A 24,706-nucleotide genomic window follows, 5' to 3' on the forward strand; every position below is an offset into this window, starting at 1 on the left:
ACAATCCAGCTTTCCAGTTTAAGTGTCGCTAAATGCAGTCCGGCGGCTCAGTTAGCACACGTCAAGATTGGGCAGCCCCTTTTTAGATAGTGCCGCAGTGCCCTCTGTGGATGCTGCCGCAGTGCCCTCTGTGGATAATGCAACACACCCCTAGATAAGGCCACAGTGCCCTCTGTAGATAAGGCCACAGTGCCCTCTGTAGAGAAGGCCACAGTGCCCTCTGTAGAGAAGGCCACAGAGCCCTCTGTAGAGAAGGCCACAGTGCCCTCTGTAGAGAAGGCCACAGTGCCCTCTGTAGAGAAGGCCACAGTGCCCTCTGTAGAGAAGGCCACAGTGCCCTCTGTAGATAATGCAACACACCCCTAGATAATGCCAGTGTCCTCTTCAGATACTGCCACACACCCACTTGTAGATAATGCCACAGTGCCCTCTGTAGAGGCTGCCACAGTGTCCTCTGTAGAGGCTGCCACAGTGCCCTCTGTAGAGGCTGCCCCAGTGCCCTCTGTAGAGGCTGCCCCAGTGCCCTCTGTAGAGGCTGCCCCAGTGCCCTCTGTAGAGGCTGCCCCAGTGCCCTCTGTAGAGGCTGCCCCAGTGATGTCAGGGGCTTGCTCAGAGCTGGAGTCCCGGAGCAGAGCCGCTTCTGGCACTCTGCCTGGGATTCCAGCTCTGCTCCTGACATCACTGTCCATATATGGACAGAGATGTCAGGGGCAACCCCAGAGCTGGAGTCCCAGGCAGAGCGCTAGTAGGCTCTTCCTGGGACTCCAGCTGTGCTCCTGACATCACTGGGACTCCTGCTCTGGGGAAAACCCTGACACACTGTCCATATATGGGCAGCGATGTCAGGGAATTCCACAGAGTCCCGGAGCAGAGCCGACACCAGCGCTCTGCTCGGGACTCCGGCTCTGGGGAAGCCCCTGACACACTGTCCATATATGGGCAGCGATGTCAGGGAATTCCACAGAGTCCCGGAGCAGAGCCGACACCAGCGCTCTGCTCGGGACTCCGGCTCTGGGGAAGCCCCAGACATCGCTGTTCATATGTGGACAGCGATGTCAGGGAATTCCAGAGTCTCGGAGCAGAGCCGATACTAGCGGCTCTGTGTCCCGCGGGCCGCAGATGACAGCCCCAGGGGCCGCATGCGGCCCGTGGGCCGCGTGCTTGAGACCCCTGCCTTAGGGGATGTCTTCAGTCCTCTATTTCTTACATTAAGAGAGAATCGGTTAAAAAAGAGAACGACTTAGCTGCGTCCTGTAAAATATTAGAGGCTACCTATATTTCTGACCCATCGGATGATAATAGATTTGCTTGGTTACATGCTGGTAGACAGTATTTGCTCTATCTCACTGAGAAAAGTAAGCGTAGAAGGTTTTTCAATAATCAGAAGTATTTTGAACAGGGTAACCAATCTAGCAGTATGCTAGCACATATTATCTCCATGTATGGGCAGATATGTCAGGGAATTCCGCAGCGTCCCGGAGCAGAGCCTATACTAGCGCTCTGCCCGGGACTCCGCTATGGGGAAGACCCTGACACACTGTCCACATATGGGCAGCGTTGTCAGGGAATTCCACAGAGTCCCGGAGCAGAGCCTATACTAGCGCTCTGCCCGGGACTCCGCTATGGGGAAGACCCTGACACACTGTCCACATATGGACAGCGATGTCAGGGAATTCCACAGAGTCCCGGAGCAGAGCCGACATCAGCGCTCTGCTCGGGACTCCGGCTCTGGGGAAGCCCCAGACATCGCTGTTCATATGTGGACAGCGATGTCAGGGAATTACACAGAGTCCAGGAGCAGAGCCGACACCAGCGCTCTGCTCCGCTCTGGGCAAGACCCTGACACACTGTCCATATATGGGCAGCGATGTCAGGGAATTCCACAGAGTCCCGGAGCAGAGCCTATACTAGCGCTCTGCCCGGGACTCCGCTCTGGGGAAGACCCTGACACACTGTCCATATATGGGCAGCGATGTCAGGGAATTCCACAGAGTCCCGGAGCAGAGCCGACACCAGCGCTCTGCTCGGGACTCCGGCTCTGGGGAAGCCCCAGACATCACTGTTCATATGTGGGCAGCGATGTCAGGGAATTCCACAGAGTCCCGGAGCAGAGCCGACACCAGCGCTCTGCTCGGGACTCCGGCTCTGGGGAAGCCCCAGACATCGCTATTCATATGTGGACAGCGATGTCAGGGAATTCCAGAGTCTCGGAGCACAGCCGATACTTGCGGCTCTGTGTCCCGCGGGCCGCAGATGACAGCCCCAGGGGCCGCATGCGGCCCGCGGGCTTGAGACCCCTGCTTTAGAGGTATATTTTAAATACTAGGACCAGTTAGTTCCTGAATTACTTAAGACGTATCAAGCATCTCTCCTTGCAAAGTCCTTACCAGAATCGTTTTCAGACGCTATCATAGTTGTTATATTAAAGCCAGATAAGGATCCCTTGGATTGAACTTCCTATAGACCAATAGCATTACTTAATGTTGATTATAAAATACTGACAAAGGTGTTGGCCAATAGGCTAAATGATATTATGCCATCTATCATACATCCTGACCAGACAGGATTTATTAAAGGGAGAAGTACATTGGATAACTTACGTAGGACCCAAATTGTTTCCCAGATTGCATCAAGACAGGATGAGGACTGGGCCTTGGCCTCTTTTGATGCGGCTAAGGCCTTTGATTCTATAGAATGGCCATGTTTACTTCATATCCTTCACAAATTTGGATTTGGGCCTGTATTTATACAATGGATTGGCCTACTATATCAGCACCCCAGAGTGGCCATTTCTTTGAATGGGCAACTTTCTCCATACTTCACTTTGGCGAGGGGCACCAGGCAGGGATGCCCGATATCGCCATTACTGATTGCTATTGCTGTGGAGCCCCTTGCTATTTTGATGAGACAGGATGAGGTATTTCGTGGCACAAACCTAAGTTCGGGAGAAGAGCATATAGCCTTATATGCGGACGATATGCTATTGTACATGTCGTATCCAGATGCGTCATTGGAGAGAGCAATGTCAATTATTGATCAGTTTGGAGACTATTCTGGTTTACGCATTAACTGGGATAAGTCATGTCTGATGTACTTCTCCCCACTCAGGAGATTCATGGAAGGCTCGATAGTGTGTGGTCTGCAAGTTGTATCTAGTTTTAAATATCTGGGTATTCATGTCTCTAGATTAGACTCTGATATGATACAGTTGAATGTTGATCCTCTGATTACTGTCATCAAAGATAAATTTAAAGTATGGTCGGCTTTGCCGCTTTCGGTAGCGGGTCGCATAAATCTCATTAAGATGGTGGTTCAACCTAAGTGTTTATATGTTTTGCAGCATGTATTTGTTAATATTCCCATGACATTCTCCAAAGCTATGGATTCTCAAATTATTGCATTTATATGGGGATCTTCCAGATCCAAGTTGCAATTGGCCAAACTGCAAAGGCCTAAAGATCTGGCGGGTATGGCTCTTACGGATCTATATGTATACTATCTGGCTGGTCAATTTAAATATCTGGGTGCCTGGGTGTCTCATGAAGAACCAGTGGGTTTGGGGAAATGTTTAGCAAATTATATGGGGGTGACTAAGTTGTGGCCTATGCTTGATCCTTTTATACCACCTGGCAGGCATTCCTTACCGATCCATAAAGTGGCGAGAAAGGCCTGGGAAGCTATATCGTGGCAAGGCCAGATAATGGCTGAGACTCCCCTGTGGCATAATGATACGATGGGTCAGATGAGTTCCTCACAGGATGTTGCTTTCTGGTCCACTCTAGGCATTAATATTATTGGGGATACATATAACAATCTTTTATTATCTTTTACCCAGATGGAGACTTATCAAGTTCCGAGACATGCTTTTTATAAATATTTGCAATTGCGGCACTCGATACAGGTTCAATTTAGTGGCAGAGTAATTGATATCTCCTCCTATCCTCTTATAGGAATTATTCGATCTCAGGGACCTGGGGGATTAATTTCTTCAATCTACTCCTTTCTTATTCATGCCAAAGCAAATAAGGCAGATTTTCCGGCATTAGATAGATGGCAGGAGCCGATACCCTCAATGGACGAATTAAAACTTTTGGAATCCCATAGATTTGTTTCCCCTGCTATTAGCAATAAGCTTATACAGCTGTATATAATACATCAGAGTTATCTCACACCAATTCGACTCCATAAAATGGGTAGATGGTCTAGCCCCCAATGTCATAGATGTTCCTTTAGTCCTGCGGGATTCCAGCATATGATATGGGACTGTCCAGACATTCGTGACTTTTGGATTGAAGTTACCTCTCTGCTTACAAACGTACTGGGCGTTCCAGTGTTAGTGGAACCGGGTGTAATGACAGGAATAGGGAAACCGACAAGTGAGCCCTAATCTACCCGCCACTCAGTCCCTGCCTACTTGCAACGACCCGCCCTAGGCGACGGGGTACAACTGGGCGACGGTCCCTACACTCAGTAAGTGCACGACAGACAACCAGACAAGGAAACACAGAACAAAGGGAAACGGGGCAGTTGCCCACGGCAACACCGTGAGCAACAAGAGTAGTAAACGAGCCGAGTCAAACCAGGAGAGTACGAGGTGCCAAACGCAGAGCAGGAAAGTAGTGAACAAGCCGAGTCAAACCAGGAGTGTACGAGGTATCAAACGCAGAGCAGAAGAGTAGTCAGTAAGTCAGGGTCAATACGAAGCAGGGACAAGTAGTTCAAGAAGCTGCAGCAGGGCCAGGAAACCAACAGAGAAGAGCCACAAGCAAGGAGGAACAGGAAAGGCAGGTATAAATAGACAGAGGGCGGGAGCTAGCTCCGTCTGGCCAGGCTGTGATAGGCTCTCCCACTCCTAAGCCTGCCATCCTGAGTGGTGGAAGATGGAGTCAGTCTCACAGACATAGAAGCAGGTGCAGACTGATTACCTATGGGCGTGGATACAGAAGCTGTGCCTGGCGGATCCTTAACACCGGGTATATGTTTGTTTGGGCTGTTTGAGGAGGAATTGGCGTCACCACACCTCCGTACGTGCCTTAGAGAGACTCTGTTTATGGCTAGGAAGGCAATTGCAATTAGATGGATGGATGCTCGTCCCCCTACCAGATCTATGTGGATTCAATTGGTGAATACAGTTATACCTTATGAACGTATTATTTATATTCATAGGAATCGACCTGAAAAATTTAACTGGGTATGGGATTGTTGGTGTAATTCTGACCTTACGTCTTATTCTGGCCCGGAACTGTCAACGGATATTGGAGTGATCAATCCTTGAGGACTGATGTGTTGCATTGACCCATGCAAGACACGTGGGAAGGTGGCTGAACATCCTTTTTATAAGGGGTATCTGATTACTGTACTAGTTTATTTAAGGTACATACGTTTTTGATTGTCTGATGGGATGCGTCCCTTGATATCTTTTTGGGGAGTTTACTCTAATACTGGGGAAGGCTTGTCACTGTTTGATGCTTTGATAAAAGAGATGTATTTTTATTTTTCTGTTATGTGTCTTGTCAATTACTCAGTGTCAACACGTTTCAATCTTTGTATTATTCCTGGACATGTCCGCTGTGCGGGGGTCCGGTAGTTTACTGTGCTAATGTGTTTATATGCCTCCTTCAATAAACTGAGTTTAAAAAAAAAAAGTAAAATGAAAATCGACTTTTTTTCTGAAAAAGCATAGAATTTTTTTTTTTTTACAAGGAATAAAAGAACCACAAAATTTGTAAAGCATTTTCTCCTGATTACGGCAATACCCCATATGTGGTAATAAACTGCTTATTGGAACCATGGCAGCGCTCAGAAGGGAAGGAGCGCCATTTGGATTTTGGAGCACGGATTTTGCTGGATTGTTTTGCAACGCCCTGGAGGGACCAAAACAGTGGAAACCCAAGTTACCCCATTTTGGAAACAGCCCTCAAGGAATTTTTCTAGGGGTATAGTGAGCATTTAGACTCCACGGGTCTTTTGCAGAATTTATTAGAATTAGGCCGAGAAAATGAATATCACAATTTTTTTCCACTAAAATGTTGCATTTTCTCATTTTCACAAGGGATAAAGGAGAAAAAAAACCAACCAATTTTTGTAAAGCAAATTCTCCCGGAAATACCCTGCATGTGGTCATACGTTTTTTTTTTTCATTAGAAATGAATTAACCCTTTCAGGACTGATCCATTTTTTTGCTTTCTTATTTTCGTTTTTCACTCCCCGCCTTCCAAGAGCCATAACTTTTTTCTTTTTCCGTCAGTAGAGTGATGTGAGGGCTTATTTCTTGCGGGAGGAATTGTAGTTTCTATTGACACAATTGAAAGTACTGGGAAACTGAAAAAAAAATAGGAAAATATTGTAATATAGGAAAAAAATCTGATTAGATTTTTGGGAGTTTTTGTTTTTACAGCTTTGCCGCGTGCGGTAAAAACGAAAACGACAGCGATTTTGGTTGTTTAAATTATTTATGTTTTTTACAGTTTTCACCGTGCAAGTTAAATAATGGTATATTGTAATAGTTCGGCCTTTTACGGACGTAGTGATAACAATTTTTTTTATTTTTTTACTTTACTTTAGAAGAAAAATGGGAAAAGTTTTTTTTTTTTTTACTTTTTTCTTTCTCACTACTAATAACTTTAATTCTTCTACACATTTTATTAGTCCCCTTAGGGGACTTGAAGCAGCGATCATTGGATCGCTGGTACAATATACTGCAATGCTAATGTATTGCAGTATATTGTTATTTTTACAGGCTTCTATAACCACACGATCGCTGTTACTGTCCGTTAGTCCTGAGTGTCAGCTGGAATACACAGCCGACACCCTCAGCATGTGAGCCCACTCCATACATCAACCCCCGCACCATGACGTGCTATTAAGTCATAGTGTGCAAAGGGGTTAATGCACAGCGGATGGTGTGAATATTGCAATTTTCCACTGATATGCCATTTTAGTGGATATTATGTTGTGCCCAGTTTGTGCCACTGAAGACAAATACCTCATAAAACGTTAAACTGGTTCTCCTGGGTACGGCGATGCCATATATGTGGGCGCAAATTGCTGTTTGGGCACGCTGCAGGGCTCAAAAGGGAGGGACGCCATTATGCTTTTGGAGCGCAGATTTTGCTTGGTAGTTTTTCTGTTTGGGGTTTCGCTGGTATTTCAGTTTATAATGTGGGGGCACATGTAATCTGTGCGGAGAACATCAGGGCATAATAAGAGCGTATAATAATGCGGTAATAATGCGGTAAATAAATAATAAATCATAGATGTGTGGCCGGTGTCGCACTGATAAATGATGTCGGATATTACCTGCTTTTAGAAAACACTGCACATTTTGTATCGCTATATTCTGAGAGCCAGAACATTTTTATTTTTTCACCACCGGAGCGGTGTGAGGGCTTATTTGTTGCGGGACAATCTTTACTTTTCATTGGTACCATTTTGGGGTACATGCGATTTTTTTGATCACTTTTTATTACATTTTTTTGCAAGCCGGGTGACCAAAAACAAGCAATTCTGACAATGTTTTTTAGTTTATTTTTTGTGGCGTTCACTGTGCACTATAAAATTACAATTTTACTTTATTCTGTGGGTCGGTACGATTACGATACCATATGTATATAGATTTTTATATGTTCAGCGTTTGCGCAATAAAATCACTTTTTTATAAAATAATTTATTTTCTGTGTCACCATATTCTGAGAGCCGTAACTTTTTTATTTTTCAGTCAAAAAAGCTGTGTAAGGGCTTTTTTTTTGCGGGACGGGTTGTAGTTTTTATCGGTACTACTTTCGGGTACATGCGAATTTTTGATCACTTTTTATTCTCTATTTTGGGAGGGGTGGTGACCAAAAAATAGCAATTCGGTTTAGTTATTTATTGATTTTTTTTGGGGTGTTCATCGTGCGGGAAAAAATAACATTACAGTTTTATAGTTTGGGTCGTTACGAACGCGGTGATACCAAATATGTGTACTTTTTTTTTTAACGTGTTCATTTTTTTCCTATAATGAAAGTCTTATTATAGGAAAAAAAATTCAGTGTTTGTTTATATAACTTATAACTTTTATTTTTACACTTTTTTAAAAACATTTTTATTACTTTTTTTCTACTTTTTTCACTTGTCCCACTAGGGGACACTTAGACTTGCAGCTTTGATCGCTGCTAGAGTATATTACACTACCTACGTAGTGTAATGTATTCTAACTGTCATTGTGACGTGACAGTCACACTGATAGGGAGGACCGGCCGGATGCTGCTCCTCCGAGGCTTCCGTACATGGCAACCCGGAGGTCATTGTCTGGCCTCCGATTGCCACGACAAGCATCGACAGCCCCCAGAATCACTCCATGGGGGCTACCGATGTGCTTCAAACCCCTTAAATGTAGCGAACGCAATCTGTCGCCGCATTTATCGGGTTAATTGCCGAAATCAGCGGCAATGGTCCGCTGACCGGCAAGACTGGAGTGTCAGCTGTCGGGGACAGCTGACCTCCCGGGAACTACTCCGCAACTGTACGTCCTGATGCGGGAAGCAAGCCCTCTGCAGGACGTACAGTTGTGTAGCAATGCTTGAAGAGGTTAATGGCCGTTTGTCATTCATTATTTATGTCAGTTAAAAAACTGATGGATTTCATTTGTCAGGGTTTTTTTGTCCAAATTCCCTGAAAACACCACAGTGCCCATGTAGATAGTGCCGCAATCCCCCTGTAGATAGTGTCACAGTGCCCACTGTAGATAGTGCATCACGATCTGTGGGTATGTGGACCCACTGGGCCATACCGCCGTAGCGGGATAGCAGCTGGACAAGAGTGCCAAGTACATATAAATAGTCCAAGCACAACGGTACCTGTAGTGGTTCAGACAGTAGTAATGGCTAGGCACAGATGGGATCTTGACAGCAGACGTGGTGTAACACAGCAGGCGGAACCGGTAGCACAACACGACTCCAACAGGTTCAAGGCACAGGAACAAATAACACGGAATACAAGGTACAGGTAGCAGGGCACGGGTAACAGGATAACACTAAGGGACGATTTGCAATACTAACATGGGAATACTAACAACCCTCAGGCAATGAGCAAAGGGGCAGGGCCCTTCTTATAGTCCAGGGTGATCATTGGACTAATTACTAATGTTTTGCATGTGCGCACACTGACCCTTTAAGGCCGGACGTGAGCGTGCGCGCGCACCCTACGGAATACAGCAGAGTGGAGCGGAAGTGAGTGCTGCCGTCTCCTGGGGAAGAGATGCGGGCCAGCGCTCACCAGACCATGGCTGCGGCTGTCGAGGGGTGAGTAATCCCGACGGTCTGCGGCCATGGATGTTACAGTATCCCCCCTCTTACGCCCCCTCTTCTTGGGTCTAGAGCGAGCGAGGAACTTCTTAATGAGGGTAGGGGCATTGAGGTTCTCTTCTGGCTCCCAGGACCTTTCCTCTAAACCAAACCCCTTAGAATCCACCAAATAAAAAGTCCTTCCCCGAGCACATCGGAAGAACCGCTGGGAGCAACTGCAGGGCTAGGAGTTTTAGTGTGGACCACAGGCTTCAGGAGGGACACGTGAAAGGAGTTGGGGATTTTGAGGGTAGGAGGCAGCCGAAGCTTTGTTCATTTGATGCAGGATCGCAAAAGGTCCGAGGAACCTGGGAGCAAATTTGTATGAAGGCATCTTCTTTGAGGACAGCCAAACTTTGGTACCTGGAAGATACTGAGGCGGCTCTCTTCTCCTTGTATTCGCCTTTTGTTTCATGCGATCGATTGCCAGCAAAATAGAGGAACGGGCCTGTTGCCAGATTTGCAGAAAGTCCTCAAATGCAGAGTCAGCTGCGGGTACCCGAGATGTAGCCGACACAGACAGAGGGATTCTGGGATGTTGACCGTACACAGTGTAAAATGGTGTGGAAGTGGTGGACTCACTTGTGTGGTTGTTGTACGAGAATTCGCACCATGGAAGAAGCTGTACCAAGTCATCATGCTGCAAGGAGATGAAGTGGCGGAGATAATTCTCCATGATCTGGATAATCCTCTTGCCTTCACCATTGGACTGGGGGCGATAGGCTGAGGAAAAGTCCAATCTCACCTCCAGGAGTTTACAGGGGGCTCCCCAGAATTTTGAGGTGAATTGGACCCCCCGATCGGACACGATGTGAAGAGGCAAGCTATGCAAGCGGAAGATGTGCTGCATGAAGAGACTCGCCAGTCGGGGAGCAGAAGGCAGGCCGGTCAGCGAGATAAAATGTGTCATCTTCGAAAACCGGTCCACCACCACCCAGCATCCTGCTGAGGGGGGGGAAGGTCTGTGACAAAGTCCATCGCAATATGCTGCCAAGGGGCATTGGGTAAAGGCAGATGTTGGAGCAGACCGGCAGATTTGGAGTGAGAAAACTTGTAGGAAGCACACACAGTATAGGAAGAGACAAAGTCCACAATATCTTTGGGGAGCGTGGGCCACCAGAAATGACGAGTTATCAGGTCTCGAGTCTTGCGAACGCCAGCGTGCCCAGCCAGTTTGGAGCCGTGTCCCCAGCGGAGAATTCTGCTTTTGTCTGCCACCCGAACAAAGGTCCTCCCCGGAGGGATGTCTCTAACTTGCAAAGGATTGGCCGTGACAATGCAGAACGGGACTATGATACTTTGAGGTTACTGCACAGTGTCCTCTGTTTCAAACGACCTGGACAGGGCATCGGCACTCACATTTTTGTCAGCGTAATAGTAGTGGAGCAAAAATTGGAAACGGGTGAAGAACAGCGACCACCAGGCTTGACGGGGGTTTAGCCGTTGAGTCGACTGAATATAGGAGAGGTTCTTGTGGTCGGTGTCTATCAGGATGGGGTGGGCTGCGCCCTCAAGCAGATGTCTCCACTCCTCCAGAGCCAATTTGATGGCCAGTAGCTCCCGATCGCCAATAGAGTAGTTGCGCTCTGCATGGGATAAAAGTCTCGAGTAATAGCCACGTCCTTTCCTTTGGAGTCCCTCTGGAACAGAAGTGCACCTGCACCATCAGAAGAAGCGTCCACCTCCAAGGAGAACTGCCGAGACACGTCAGGGTGATGGAGGATCGATGCTGAAGTGAAGGCATTCTTGAGGCTATTGAATGAAGATTCTGCCTCTGGAGTCCACACCTTGGCGGTCAAAACCTTTTTTGGTAAGGGTAGTGATGGAAGCCGTCAGAGAAGAGAGGTTTGGGATAAACTGCCATTAGAAGTTAGCAAATCCCAAAAAACGCTGTATGGCCTGCAGGCCCTGAGGACGTGGCCACTCCATGACGGATTTTACTTCCTCAGGATCAATCTTGAGACCCAGATCCGAGATGATATAGCCCAGGAAGGGAAAATAATTTTTTTCAAAAGTACACTTCTCCAACTTGGCATATAGGCGATTCTCCCTTAATCGCAGCAGGACTTGACGAACATGTCTCCGATGTGTCGTTGGATCTTGGGAGAAAATCAAAATGTCATCAAAATAAACTACAACGCAGGCATAGAGGTCTCGGAAGATATCATTGACAAATTCTTGATAGATCGCGGGAGCGTTACACAGGCCGAAGGGCATCACCAGGTATTCATAGTGCTCGTCTCGAGTGTTAAATGCCATCTTCCACTCGTCACCTGGACGACTTCGGATTAGGTTGTAGGCCCCACGCAAGTCTAGTTTTGAGAGGATCTTGGCTCCTCGTATGCGATCAAATAACTCTAAGATCAGCGGCAACAGATATTTGTTTTTGACCGTGATCTGGTTGAGACCACGGTAGTCAATGCAGGGTCGTAGAGATCCGACTTTTTGCTTTACAAAGAAGAACCCAGTACCGGCTGGAGAGGAGGATTTTCGTATTAAACCCGCAGCATCCATGGCCGCGGGCCGTCGGGTTTACTCACCTCCCGACGCCCGCAGCCATGGATCAGTGAGCGCTGGTCCCCATCTCCTTCCTAGGAGACGCCAGCGCTCACTTCCGCTGTGTCCCGTAGGGTGCGCGCGCACGCTCGTGCCCGGTCTTAAAGGGCCAGCGCGCGCACATGAAAACAATCATCATCTACTCACATGATTTTCTGGACTCTAAGAAGGTTCCTGCCCTTCTGATCCTTGCCTGAGCGTTGTTAGTGTATCCCAAGTCTGTCTTGCAAATGGTCCCTTAGTGTCTTCCCGTTCCAGTCGTTACCCGTGCCCGGTTACCTGTTCCTGTATCCCGTGCTGTGTTTTTGTTCCTGTGCCTACTAGTGTTGGAGTCGTGTCTACTGCACCTGCTGTAATTTGCCATGTCCTGTGTCATCTGCCATGTCCAGTGTCATCTTCCACGTCCAGTGTGATTCGCCACATCTGTTGCAACCTGCGGCACCTGCTGTCATCCGCCACGTCTGGCGCAACCTGCTGCACCCCCCTCCATCCATGCCAGAGCTGCGGCCACTGTCTGGACTATCCAGGTACCCTAGTGCGGGACTTTGTATTACTGGGGTGCTCTATTGTTTGGCCACATACCCACAAACCGTGACAAAATCCCTCTCCAGATTCTCTTTGATATAGGCGGACATGGACTGACTCTCTGGCAAGGGGAGGTGAGGCATCAGGAACCAGTTCAATCGGCCAGTCGTACACCCGGTGTGGGGAAGCATCTCAGCCTCCTTCTTGCCAAAGACGTCCGCAAACTGCACAAAATGAGTAGGTAGTCCTGTCAACGAATGAGACATAGGGGGCAGAACAGGACGAACCTATAGCAGGCAGCGGTGGAGACATTTGGAGCCCCATTGGAGAACCTCTCCGGAATTCCAGTCCAGGGCCGGAGCATGAAGCCGAAGCCAGGGCAGGCTCAGCAACACCGGATTGATGGCTTTGGGCAAAATAAGAAAGGTAATCTGCTCCCACTAGGTGCTTCAGTGGCTTGGTCTCGGACACGATGGGGTCGGGCAGAGGAAGACCATTCACTGAGGCGAAAACCAGGGGTGTCTCCAAGGGAACCGTCGGCAACCGGAGCCGATCCACTAAGTCCTGTAGGAGGAAGTTTGGCGCTGGCCCGGAGTCCAGGTAGGCAGAGACCCGATGCGTTTTCTCACCAGACACTGTGGTCACGGGAATGAACAATTTGGGAGAGAGTTTATTATTTAGTCCTTTTCCTTCTAGGGTTGCCTCTCCAACCAATCTTAGGCTCTGGGGCTTTATAGGCTTTTGGGGGCACAGACGCACAAAATGGCCTTTGAGGCCGCAATACAGAGTCTCGAAGTGCGCCTGTGCGGTCTCTCCTGCACAGACAACTTGAGATGGTCTATTTGTGAAGGCTCTTCTGGTTGAACGGCTGATGAGGACAGCTGGGATGGCTGGAATGTAGGAGCCAGCCTGGGCAATCTCCTGACCCGGTGAATCTCTTGAGACCGTTCCTGGATCCTCATGTCAATACGGGTGCCTAGCAGGATGAGGTCATTTAGGGTAGAGGGTAGATCTCGAGAAGCAAGCTCGTCTTTGATATCGGAGGAAAGACCTTGTCAGAATGTAGCCACTAAGGCTTCGTTGTTCAAGATCAGCTCTGCCGCCAGGGTACGGAACTAAATGACGTACTCGCCCCTGGAGGGGTCCCTTTGGTGAAGGGTTAGCAGGGATGCAGCCGCTGAAGAGACTCGCCCAGGTTCCTCAAATAGAGTGCGGAAAGTCCGTAGGTAACGAGTCTCCAGTCCCTGTCGTTCCCAGATGTGGTTCGCCCATACCAAGGCCTTGTCAATAAACAGAAATACGACCCTTGAGCCATCAGAAGGAAATGCACTGGCATGTAGAGTGAAGTGAATCTGACATTGATTCAGAAATCCCCTGCAGGTCTTCGCGTCTCCGTCATTACGGAGAGGCAATGGCAGAGAGAATAGCAAATCTGTACTGCCAGCAGGTGTAGTAAGAGGAGCAGCAGGAGCAAAAGGGCAGGTGCTGGGAAGATTGCAGTTTGCGTATACATCCGATGCGCAATAATGTTCACCTACTGGAGGAGTTGGTCCTGTTCTGACTGAAGGTCAAGCATCTCCGTCAGCATGGCTTGTGACGTCGTAGCGGTGTTGGGTTGACCAGAGGGTCCATGGCCTGAGCATACTGTCACGATCTGTGGGTATGTGGACTCACTGGGCCGTACCGCCGTAGCGGGATAGCAGCTGGCAAACAGAGTACCAAGTCAATATACAATATAGTACAAGCACAATGATACCTGTAGTGATTCAGACAGTAGCAACAACTAGGCACAGATGGGACCTTGACAGCAGAAACCAGACGTGGTGTAACACAGCAGGCGGAACCGGTAGCACAACAGGACTCCAACAGGTTCGAGGCACAGGAACAAATAGCACAGGATACAAGGTACAGGTAGCAGGGCACGGATAACAACGGGAACAGGATAACACTAAGGGACCATTCGCAAGACTAACATGGGTATACTAACAACGCTCAGGCAATGAGAAGAGGGACCTTCTTATAGTCCAGGGTGATCATTGAACTAATTACTAATTTTTTGCATGTGTGTACTACGGGACACAGCAGAGTGGAGCGGAAGTGAGCGCAGGCATCTCCTGGGGAGGAGATGCGGGCTAGCGCCCACCAAACCATGACTGCGGCCGTCAAGGGGTGAGTAATCCCGACAGTCACGGTCCATATTAGGATAGTGACGCCAAAGCAACATCAACAGTCTGGCCGGGGATTCCCCTCCAGGAGGAGCCCCAGCCGTCACTGTCCATACAGTGGATATAAAAAGTCTACACACCTGTTAAAATGCCAGGTTTTTGTCATGTCAAAAAAATCAGTACAAGATGAATAATTTCAATACTTTTTCCACCTTTAATGTGACCTATCATCTGTACAATTGAATTGAAAAACAAACTGAAATCATTTAGGGTGGAAACATAAAAATAAAGAACAAAAATAATGTGGTTGTATAAATATGCGCACCCTCAAACTAATACTTTGTTGAACTACCCTTTGACTTTATGACAGCATTCAGTCTTTTTGGGTAGAAGTCTATCAGCATGGTACATCTTGACTTGGCAATTGTTGCCCACTCTTCTTGCAAAAGCACTCCAAATCTGTCAGATTGCGAGGGCATCTCCTGTGTACAGCCCTCTTCAGGTCCCCTCACAGATTTTTCATGGAATTCAGGTCTGGGCTCTGGCTGGGCCATTCCAAAACTTTGATCTTCTTCTGGTGAAGCCATTCTTTTGTTGATTTGGAGGTATGCTTTGGGTCGCTGTCATGCTGTAAGATGAAATTCCTCTTCATCTTCTGGTTTTTAGCAGAGGCCTGCAGGTTTTGTGCCAATATTGACTGATATTTTGAACTGTTTATAATTCCCTTCACCTCGACTAAAGCCCCAGTTCCAGCTGCAGAAAAACAGCCCCAAAGCATAATGCTGCCTCCACCATACTTCACTGTGGGTATGGTGTTATTTTGCTGATGTGGAGTGCTGGCTTTGTGCCAAACATACATTTTGGAATTATGGCCAAAAAGTTCAACCTTGGTCTCATCAGACCATAACACGTTTTCCCACATGCTTTAGGCAGACTTGATGTAGGTCTTTGAAAAACATATCCGGGCTTGAATGTTTTTCTTTGTTAGAAAAGGCTTCTATCTTGCCACCTTACCCCACTGCCCAGACATATAAAGAATACGGGAGATTGTTGTCACATGCACTACACAACGTGTACCTGCCCAGAAAGTTATGCAGCTCCTTTAATGTTGCTGTAGGCCTCTTGGTAGCCTCCCGGACCAATTCGTCTTGTCCTTTCATCAAGTATTGAGGGACGTTAAGTTCTCGGTAATGTCACTGTTGTGCGAAATGTAATCCACTTCTTGATGACTGTCTTCACTGTGTTCCATGGTATATCTAATTCCTTGGAAATTCTTTGTTACCCTTCTCCTGACTGATGACTTTTAACAATCAGATCCCTTTGCGGTGTTGCAAGCTCTTTACGAACCATGCCTTTTGCTGTCACATGCAACAAAGAAAATGTCAGGAAAATCCTAATAGAACAGCTGAACTTTATATGGGGTTACTCAGAATCACTTTAAATAATGGCAGCTGTGTACTGACTACTATTTAACATTAGCTTAAATGTAATTAGCCAATTCTGAACAAACCAGGCTCTGTTTTTGTGCTAGCTGAATTAAGTGGCTTGTGATATAAGTGGAGTTATTAAACCGGATTGTGTTGCTGTGTTCCTGTGTGAGATAACTGAATTGAGTGCTTACAAAGAGAAAATAGCAAAACTGACAATTTAAAAACTTCTTTTTCTATGCAGCTTCTTTCCTGCTGAGCAGCTGACTAGGGGGAGGGGTTAACTGCTCTCAGATAATGTAAATTAGCCTGCAGGCCTCAGTTGAGCTTGCTTTGTTTTTGGGCTAGCTGGATTAAGTGGCTTGTGATATAAGTGGAGTTATTAAACCAGTGTTAAAAAGGGGAGTTAAAGTCCCTGTAAGCATTTTTCTTTTACTTTTTCAATTGTTCACTGTTTTTTGGTCACTGGGATAATGGATAGCAAGATTGGAGGTTTTTTTCAGTGAACAGTTTGCCATATGTATGCACGACTGGACCCGGAGTTTCAGGGTGAATACCTCTGTGGCAGATGTGAGCATGTTGTTCACCTGGAAGCTCATATTAGATATATAGAGGAGCAAAATGCAACACTGAGGGCGATAGACAATCTTGAGCGGAGCATGCTGCTCACTGAGCAAGCAGTTAGTGTGGTAGAACTGGAGGGTGAAGACAATGGTCAGCAGGATCAGGCAAGTAGCTGGGTTAATGTAGTTAGGGGCAGTAGAAAGGGGCCCAAGAAAAGAAAGGCCAATCCTGTTTCTGATATTCCAAGCAAAATTGCCAAGTTGGGTGATGATGCGAGGGTGTCGTTCTCAGAAACGGCAGCCCTAGTGGATACTGATCTCCCTAACAGCCAGGAGAACAGCTCAGCTAGTAGTCGGCGGGATGGTAATGCAGGTAAGGCAAGACAATTAGTAGTTGTAGGGAATTCTATAATCAGGAAGACAGATAGAATAATTTGTCGCCAAGATCGCCTCAACTGAATGGTTTGCGCTCTCCCTGGTGCCAGCAAGCAAAATGGGGGAGCTAGAGGCCTTGGTACTGGAGGAAAATATAGATATAGTTGGTGTTGCTGAAACATGACTAGACTCTTCACATGACTGGGTTGTAAATCTACAGGGTTTTACACTGTTTCGGAAAGGCAGGAGAAATAGAAAAGGCGGTGGTATATGTCTGTATATGAGAAGTGATATGAAGACGAGTGTAAAAGAGACAATAGTGGGTGAAGGTTGTGAGGAGATTAAAACCTTGTGGGTGGAATTACAAAGGGAGGAAACACTGAAAAAATTACTTTTGGTGTAATATATAGACCCCCAATATAAATGAAGAGATAGAAGGTCAAATATATACACAAATGGAGCGGGCTACACAGGCTGGTACTGTAGTGATAATGGGAGATTTTAATTACCGTGATATTAATAGGGGTCATGGTTCGGCTTCAACTGCAAAGGGTAGAAATTTCCTCAACCTGTTGCAGGAAAATTTTATGGGCCAGTTTGTGGAAGACCTGACTAGAGGTGACGCTCTGTTGAATCTGGTCAGTTCTAATAATGCAGAGCTTGTTGGGGATGTCAATGTTTGTGAAAACCTCGGTAACAGTGATCACAATATAGTTAAATTTTACCTATACTGTAAAAAACAAACACAGCCTGGGAGGGCAAAAACACTTAATTTTAAGAAGGCTAATTTCCCCAGGATGAGGGCTGCAATTCAGGATATAGACTGGGAAGAACGAATGTCAAATAATGGTACAAATGATAAATGGGATATTTTAAAATCTACTTTGGGTTATTATAGTGCAAAATTTATTCCTATAGGTAACAAGTATAAACGACTAAAATTAAACCCCTTCTGTAAAAAGGGCAATACATGACAAAAAAAGGGCATTTGAAAAATACAAATCTGAGGGTACAGCTGTAGCCTTTGTAAATTATAAAGAGCTTACTAAAATCTGTAAAAAGGTAATAAAATCAGAAAAAAAACAAAATAAAAAGGCCGGTGGCCAAGGATAGCAAATCAAATCCCCAACAAATTCTTCAAGTATATAAATACAAAAAAGCCAAGGTCTGAACATGTAGGACCCCTAGATAGTAGTAATGGGGAGTTGGTAACAGGGGATCAAGAGAGGGCAGAGTTACTAAATGGGTTCTTCAGCTCTGTATATACAACAGAAGAAAGAGCAGCTGATGTAGCCGATGCCAGTGTTGTTAATATATCAGTTGATATACTGAATTGGATGAATGTAGATACGGTCCAACCTAAATGAAATAAAATAAATGTACAAAAGGCCCCGGGACCAGATGGGTTACGCCCTAGAGTTCTTAAAGAGCTTAGTTCAGTTATTTCTGTCCCCCTCTTCATAATATTTAGAGATTCTCTAGTGACTGGTATAGTGCCAAGAGACTGGCGCAGGGCAAACGTGGTGCCTATTTTCAAAAAGGGCTCTAGGTCTTCCCCGGGTAATTATAGACCAGTAAGCTTAAAGGAACAGTGTCACCAAAATTTTTTTTTTTAATATCAGTTTTATGTTAGGGTTTTATTAAAAACGTTATAATATTTATTTGTGTATTTGTGTGTTACTTTTTTCTATTTTTACACTTTTTCTTCCCTATGGGGGCTGCCATTTTTTTTTCCATTTCTGTATGTGTCGATTAACGACACATACAGACATGGAATACGGCAGCTCCAGTCCCATAGGGACTGCGAACGGGGCCCGTTCCATCCACTTTGGTGTACGCCGTGTGTGTGGGAACGGCGCATGCGCCGCTCCCACACAGTCCGATTTGAAATGCGCGCCGTCCGGCGCCATTTTCCTGTGGACCGGAAGTCGCGGCCGGGCAGTAAGATTACTACTTCCGGTCGCGGCTTCCGGACTTGTGCACATGGAGCAGCGGCAGCAGACGGAGCGGACGGACCGGAGGGAGCGGCGGCGACTGGAGCAGGTAAGTGATTTCTATGTATGTTCGTGTTTCAGTGTGTTTTACTAGTGTATGTAAACATTCTACATTGTGTGTTCGCTCAAACAATGGCGACACACAGTGTAGGAGGTTAGACCGTTCAAACCCCTCGTTTCTCCCGGCACTAGCCAGGATAAAGGAGGGGGGATTCTGAGAGCTCACTAGAGCGAGGGATTTTTTCCCAATTTTGCAGCATAAAGCAATGTGGTTGCTTTACCACATGCAATGCTGCAATTTTGGGAATTGCTCCATGTAGTGACCAGTGCTGGGAAATATTATAAATTGAATCCAATTTATAATATTTCCTGACTCGTGGAAAAAATAAAAAAAATTAGAACAATGTTTAATCACCTATACACTAACTGTTTAACTAAAAAAAACAAACATGTTTTTCTGGCAACACATTCCCTTTAACTTCCATTGTGGGGAAAATGTTTGTGGGGCTATTGAGGGACTATATACACAGGATTATGTGACAAAAAATAGTATTACAAGTGACAGCCAGCACGGTTTTACTAAGGACAGAAGTTGTCAGACCAACCTGATTTGTTTTTATGCAGAGATGAGTAGAAGCCTAAACAGAGGGCCGCTGCGGATATAGTGTTTTTGGACATTGCAAAGGCATTTGACACTGTCCCTTATAGACGTCTGAGGGTATGTGCACACACACTAATTACGTCCGTAATTGACGGACGTATTTTGGCTGCAAGTACCGGACCGAACACAGTGCAGGGAGCCGGGCTCCTAGCATCATAGTTATATACGATGCTAGGAGTCCCTGCCTCTCTGCAGGACAACTGTCCCGTACTGTAATCATGTTTTCAGTACGGGACAGCAGTTCCACGGAGAGGCAGGGACTCCTAGCATCGTACATAAGTATGATGCTAGGAGCCCGGCTCCCTGCACTGTGTTCGGTCCACTACTTGCGGCCGAAATACGTCCGTCAATTACGGACGTAATTAGTGTGTGTGCACATACCCTAATGGGTAAATTAAGGACTATAGGTTTAGATATTATAGTTTGTAATTAGATTGAGAATGGTCTCAAGGATGGTATCCAGAGAGTTGTGTTCAATGATTCCTACTCTGAATGGTTCCCGGTTATAAGTGGTGTACCCCAGGGTTCCGTGCTGGGACCACTATTATTCAACTTATTTTATTTATTTTTTTATCAAATCTGTTTTTATTAGTATTAAAGTACAAATTACAATACAAAACTGACAATACAGTTACCTGTGTCATACATAAACATTTAACCTATTCAACTTATTTATTAATGATATAGAGGATGGGATTAATAGCACTATTTCTATTTTTGCAGAGGACACCAAGCTATGCAGTAATGTTCATCGTATGGAAGATGTTCGTAAATTGCAAATCAGTGCGTGTGAACATATTCTAACAGGGGTGTGTAGACTTTTTATATCCACTGTATGTATGTATATATATATATATATATATATATATATATATCACGTATGTTACCTAGTTGATAAACAATAATTATGGGAGAACCCCTTAAAAATAGTTTTCTTTCGGAAATGCCTATATGTGCTGGAGCATACTTCTGTCCTGGTACAAGCTCATTCTTTTTTTTTTTTTTTTTAGTTAAACAACTATTATTTAAATGATTACACATTGTTTTAATTTTTTCACAAGTCAGGAAATATTATAATTTCCATGTGCTGTTCACTAGAGGGAGCAGTTCCCAAAATTGCAGCATGATCAATGTGGTAAAGCAACCTCATTGCTTTATGCGGCAAATTTGGGGTAGACACACTCGCTCTAGTGTCCTCACACAATCCCCCCTCCCTTATTCTGGCTAGTGCCAGGAGAAGGAGGGGTTTGAATCTTCAAACCTCCTACACTGTGTGCCGCCATTTTCTGAGCGACTGCACAGTGTAGGAGGATTAGATACAGTGCTAAGCAGACAGTATAACACGAACATGCACGAACATAATACACACATCACATACACAAACATAAATTACCTGCTCCTGCCACCGCTCCTATTCCTTGCGCCTTCGCTTCCTTGAACATATGGGCGGAAGCCGCAGCCGGAAGTCGTCATCTTACTGTCAGGCAGTAGCTTCCGGTCCACATGAAAATGGTGCCGGATTTTGCTCTGCTAACTAGCTTAGTTTTGGTCTGTGTGGGAGCGGCGCATGCGACCATTTGGCTCATTACACAGGCAAGCCCTCCTTTGAGGACTACATTAGAAAACTCCTCTAATATATCACAGTTTAGGCCTCGTGCACACTTCCAACACCGTTTTCACTGCCGTTTTTGACGGATCCGTGTGCCAGTTTTAGCAGCCATGTGCACTCCGTGTTTCCGTTTCCGAGCGCCGAGCATGGTACTGTCCAGGGTGCTGAAAGAGCATGTTTGTTCAGCGCTAGGCACTGTACAGGGTGCTGAAAGAGTTAATGGGCTGCATTGATCGGCAGTAACTCTTTCAGCACCCTGGAAAGTACCATGCTCGGCGCTCGTAAAATAAAATTTTAATGAAATAAAAAAATAAGTTCATACTTACAGTGAAGGAAATAAGTATTTGATCCCTTGCTGATTTTGTAAGTTTGCCCACTGTCAAAGACATGAACAGTCTAGAATTTTTAGGCTAGGTTAATTTTACCAGTGAGAGATAGATTATATAAAAAAACAAAAACAGAAAATCACATTGTCACAATTATATATATTTATTTGCATTGTGCACAGAGAAATAAGTATTTGATCCCTTTGGCAAACAAGACTTAATACTTGGTGGCAAAACCCTTGTTGGCAAGCACAGCAGTCAGACGTTTTTTGTAGTTGATGATGAGGTTTGCACACATGTTAGATGGAATTTTGGCCCACTCCTCTTTGCAGATCATCTGTAAATCATTAAGATTTCGAGGCTGTCGCTTGGCAACTTGGACCTTCAGCTCCCTCCATAAGTTTTCGATGGGATTAAGGTCTGGAGACTGGCTAGGCCACTCCATGACCTTAATGTGCTTCTTTTTGAGCCACTCCTTTGTTGCCTTGGCTGTATGTTTCGGGTCATTGTCGTGCTGGAAGACCCAGCCACGAGCCATTTTTAATGTCCTGGTGGAGGGAAGGAGGTTGTCACTCAGGATTTGACGGTACATGGCTCCATCCATTCTCCCATTGATGCAGTGAAGTAGTCCTGTGCCCTTAGCAGAGAAACACCCCCAAAACATAATGTTTCCACCTCCATGCTTGACAGTGGGGACGGTGTTCTTTGGGTCATAGGCAGCATTTCTCTTCCTCCAAACACGGCGAGTTGAGTTAATGCCAAAGAGCTCAATTTTAGTCTCATCTGACCACAGCACCTTCTCCCAATCACTCTCAGAATCATCCAGATGTTCATTTGCAAACTTCAGACGGGCCTGTACATGTGCCTTCTTGAGCAGGGGGACCTTGCGGGCACTGCAGGATTTTAATACAGGTGACCATTTAAGACAGCTGTCTTTAATGCAGGCACCAAGTTGATTTGGAGCGTGTAACTGGTCTGGAGGAGGCTGAACTCTTAATGGTTGGTAGGGGATCAAATACTTATTTCTCTGGGCACAATGCAAATAAATATATATAATTTTGACTATGTGATTTTCAGTTTTTTTTTAAATATAATCTCTAACTGGTAAAATTAACCTAGCCTAAAAATTCTAGACTGTTCATGTCTTTGACAGTGGGCAAGCTTACAAAATCAGCAAGGGATCAAATACTTATTTCCTTCACTGTACTTTCCTCCTGTCCGGCCTCCAGGGATGACGTTTCATTCCATGTCACCGCTGCAGTCAATCACAGGCTGTAGTGGCGGTCACGCACGTCAGAAGGCCGGCCTCCAGGGATGACGCTTCATCCCACATGACCGCCTCTGCTGCCAATCACAGGCTGCAGCGGCCTCTGCAGCCAATCACAGGCTGCCGCGTCATACAGGAAGGTCGGACTGGAGGAAGAAGAGGTACTCGTCACCAAGACAACGACCGGGTACGTATGAACTGCTTTTTATTTTATTTTTAATCAGCAGCCTCTTTTCTCTATCAGTGATTGATAGAGACAAGTGGCTGCCGATTAGTGTAATATATTTGTAATGTACTTCTGCCCGCCGTGTGCCTTCAGTTTTTTTGACGGCCCCATTGACTTGCATGGGCCTTACGGTCAGGGAATCTCAGACCAAAGTAGGACATGCTCTACTTTTGATCGGAAAGGAGCAACGGGACCGTCAAAAAAACTGAAGTGTGCATGGCCCCATTAAAATGAATGGGTCAGGGTGCTAGCTGTCAGAAAAATGGCTAGCAGCCTGAAGAAAAAGACTGAAGTGGGCATGAGGCCTTACTTCCGTTACACAAGTTAGCTTCCCAAGCATAGATAGATGCTAAAACTATATGGACAGGGGTTCTCTCTAGGAGCGGAATCCCTGGCCAGGGAAGGGTGTTGACGACGCTCTGGCCAGGGATTCCAGAATCTCAAATCCCCTAACGTCACTGTTCATATATGGACAGTGACGTCAAGGGCTTTCCCAAGACAGGTGTCCTTGGCCAGAGAGCTTGCGTTGCTATGGCCAGGGACTTCATGGTTGAAAGCCCTGACATCACTGTCCATATATGGACAGTGACGTCAAGGGCTTTCCTGGGCTCCGTGAATAAAGTAGCGCTGTGCTCGGGATATCCTCTTGTGAGGGCCACGATCAGTTTTTATCGGCCATTACAAAGATTAATTCCTGAAAAAACGTCCGTTAAAAACTGATCCATTGTGTTCTATGGGGGCTGTCTGTCCGTGAAAATGGCCAAAAATAAAACATGTCCTATTTTTTGACGGCCTGTATTCTTTAAAAAAATAAAAAAAAACAACCGTGTGAATACAGCCATAGAACTACATAGTTTCTGAAAAATGACATTTTTCCCTGTCGTTTAAATATAGCCTTAGTTATGTACCCATTGCAGTCTGTGAATGTAAACAAGACTTCTCATTTACTCACAGTAAACAAATATCTTGAAAATGGTAAGGAATTGAAACACAAATTATCATAAAGTTGCATAACTTTTCTTTCATACAGTGATTAAGCTTGTCGACATGTCATGTACATGGACGTGACAGCTGCCAAGGGGAAGTCAGGAGTGAGCTCACCAGTTGAGCTCGCTGAATACTGAGCAGATATCGGCTGTATTTTACAGCCAACACTTCAAATAACTTCAGATAGCTCTGATCCCACCCGTTTAACCACTTAGATGTTGTGGTCAATAGAGACTGCGGCTTCTGAGCCTTCAGAAAGAGGGGTCGGCCCCCTTCGAAAAGCCATTGCCCCCCGCAACACGATTGTGGGGTGCTGATGGTTGTAATCAATGTTCCCTCTAAGTCTTGGCAGCTCCTGAGCGGGGAAGTTAGGGAACAGGGCAAGTCTCCATCAATGGTGGGCGATCTAATGACCAACATTAATACCCCCAGTAAACGCTAATATAGCGTACTAAATAAGAGAATAAGAAAACTTATGTTAAATTAGTTTTAATTACTTTTTTAAATAATATAATATTACAGGTCCACCAGTAAAATGACAGGTATAAACACCAATTATAGGCATCAATGAAAGAATCCCTCATTACACCACTGTGCCTATAGATAGCGCCACACAGCCCCAGTAGATCAAGCCACACACATCCCCCCCCGTAGATCCTGCCACACAGACCCCCTATAGTTCCTGCCACATAGACCCCTTGT

The sequence above is a fragment of the Rhinoderma darwinii genome, chromosome 1 (genome assembly GCF_050947455.1).
Source record: "Rhinoderma darwinii isolate aRhiDar2 chromosome 1, aRhiDar2.hap1, whole genome shotgun sequence".
Taxonomy (NCBI): Eukaryota; Metazoa; Chordata; class Amphibia; order Anura; family Rhinodermatidae; genus Rhinoderma; species Rhinoderma darwinii.